Source organism: Euphorbia lathyris, chromosome 8, assembly GCF_963576675.1.
Source record: "Euphorbia lathyris chromosome 8, ddEupLath1.1, whole genome shotgun sequence".
Lineage (NCBI taxonomy): Eukaryota > Viridiplantae > Streptophyta > Magnoliopsida > Malpighiales > Euphorbiaceae > Euphorbia > Euphorbia lathyris.
In genome coordinates, this window is record NC_088917.1 from 62,244,933 (window position 1) to 62,247,698 (window position 2,766).

The window sequence follows — 2,766 nt, forward strand, 5'->3', positions numbered from 1 at the left end:
AATTTTTTTCCAACACATACGGAATAAGTGATAAGAATCTGCAGGTGCACTTCCAGTATTTCAGATGTCGTAGATAACTCTCATACTCCATTTTTTTACTAATTTAAATTTAATATATATATATATATAAAATATAATTAATTTTTGACTCAGCAAGAAGAATCAATTGATGAGGCAATTTACACAGAACAAAACAATTAATTGCTATATATATTATTTTTAGATTATGTACAAATTTATCCATATGGTTATTGGGTGAAAATAAATTTAACTGTTTGTACAAAATAATTCAATTTTAAGTTTCATTAATTAAAAATGAGTTTTTATTTCATGTAAAATTTTATATTCGATCTTTTCTTCAATCTCTAGCATTTTGACCGGCTAATAAAGTTTTTCTGTTACTGAAAAAACTCATTATCCATTAATGACGTTGAAATAGTATCGACAAGTGAATCTTAAACCTAAAATTGTACTAATTTGTTATGCTAAATTTGTTTTTCTTCGATAACCAGTGGGTGTTTGTTTTAGCTTTTTGGAAGAGCGTTTAGCCTTTCACTCCAAATCGCAGGAAATATAGTGTTTGGTTAGGTTTATATAACCGCAGCGTTTAGCATTTTTTTAGGATACTGCAGCGTTTTGTAGCTTTTCACGAAAAGCTCATTTTTAGAATTTTTCATGAACAACTGTTTGTAGTTATTAATTATTGACAAAATTATCCATCTTATTTTATAATTTATTTATTGATTAATTTAAAACATGTCTATATTAGACATTTTAAATACTAACAGCAACAGTTCAATATAATTTTACTAAACACTAATAATTAAACAGCTGACAGCAGCAACAGCAAACAGCTTATTGCAACCGCAACAGTTATTAGCTAACAGCTGAACTTGCGAAAATTTGTTAACACTGCAAGCTGCTAAAGTGGAGTATTTATAGTGTTGTTATTTTATTAATGAAAACCAAGTGAGAAAGAATCTTTATCAAATAGATACAATCAACCAACCAACCAACCCTCAGCTAAAGCTTAATGTGTCTTCAAGTCCTCCTGCAAACCACAAAGGGTTGCATAAACACTATTTCAATACTTGAATATTTCAAAAGTTTCTGAATGGGAAGAACATGATTGGGTATTTGTTTCAAAAGTGAAAGGAATCTATTCTCATTCAAACTTTGGATTTGACTCTACATTTTAGAGACAGACATGTTTCAATCTGATTTTTTCTCAGTATTCATACTAGGACCTATCTTCAATCTACCTCACCATTTGGTCATCATTTTTATGTAAATCACGAACAAACTTATGCAATATAAAACTTCATACAAGCAAAAATTAAAGGAGAGAATATTCTTTTTATGTTACGTGGGTTTCAATCCAAATCTAAAAAAACATTGTAACATGGTAGAACTCTATTCTTAAAGAGTTTGTGTGTGTTTTTGCGTGTTCGCAGTTTTCACGTTTTTTTTCGTTTTTTCCGTTGTTCTTTTTTTTTCGTTTTTTCATGTTTTTTCACGTTTTTGTATTTTTCGTATTATTCAACATTGTCTTGTTTTTCACATTTGTTCATGTTTTCAAAATTTTCCTGTTTTTTCACGTTTTCATGTTATTCACGTTTTTTTTTTACATATTTTGTCACTTTTTCGTGGTTATTCACGTTTTTCATGTTTTTTTAATTAACCGTTAAATATATTAAGTTTCTAACTAATTGTCCATTTTTTGTTTCAATTTTTCACGGTTTATCATTTTTTTTTCACAAATTATTAAATGGGTTAATAGAGTCAACCCAAATAACTCACGATCCAACCCATTTATTATATGGGTTAGGTGGGTCGACTCGTTTATGACTCAACTCATAAATGGGTTAACCCTAATTCGTTTAATTGCGAGTTAAACGAATCGTTAAATGAGTTATGATCCATTTTGACACCTCTAACAACTAATTTAGATAAACGATACGTTTATTTGTGATACTCCGTGTTTTATCTTTCTTGGCATTATGATCTTGAATGTTATATTCATGAAAAAGCATTACAGATTGCCACATCAGCTAAATTGCTCCTATATTTGATTTTTCTCTTCCTTTACTTTACAAATTATAATACTAACAATAATTGTTATAATTCTAGTTATTAATTACTGTAATAATTGATATAATAAGACTTTATGTTATTAACTAAAACAATAATTGTTAGATAAGATAACATTGACATATTGCTTCAATAAAAATTGTAGCTATCATTAGTTTTTCAATACATTGAAAACAAATTTGTATAACTTTGAATTTATCCAAATACATTGGTAATACTAATATTGTGGAATTAATTAAGTTGAGTAAATTAGTTAAGAAATAAAAGAGGTGGGACAACATCTGGAAAATTGAACAGTGTTGATGATGATATCTCAGTGATTGATATTAAGAATTATTGATATGCATGTGTTCAAAGTTAAAATGAAAATGGAATTACAGATTAACATTAAAAAAGAATGAAAAGGTTAAAAAAAAGAAAGGGAGACAAAAAGCTTGTCTTCAGAAAAGAGAAAAAAAGTATCAGAGTGTTGTTGGGAGAGAATAATGTAAAGTCCTCGTCTTTTCATATATACTCAGAAGAGAATCTAATCTTTCTTCTGATTTCAAATTTCAACCACCATATGATCATTATCAAGAAAAAACATTTATTTACTATTTATTTCTTTTTCCAGGAACTTCAATTTTCTATAATTAATTAACTTTATGAAGAAAAATAATTTATTGATTAGGATCT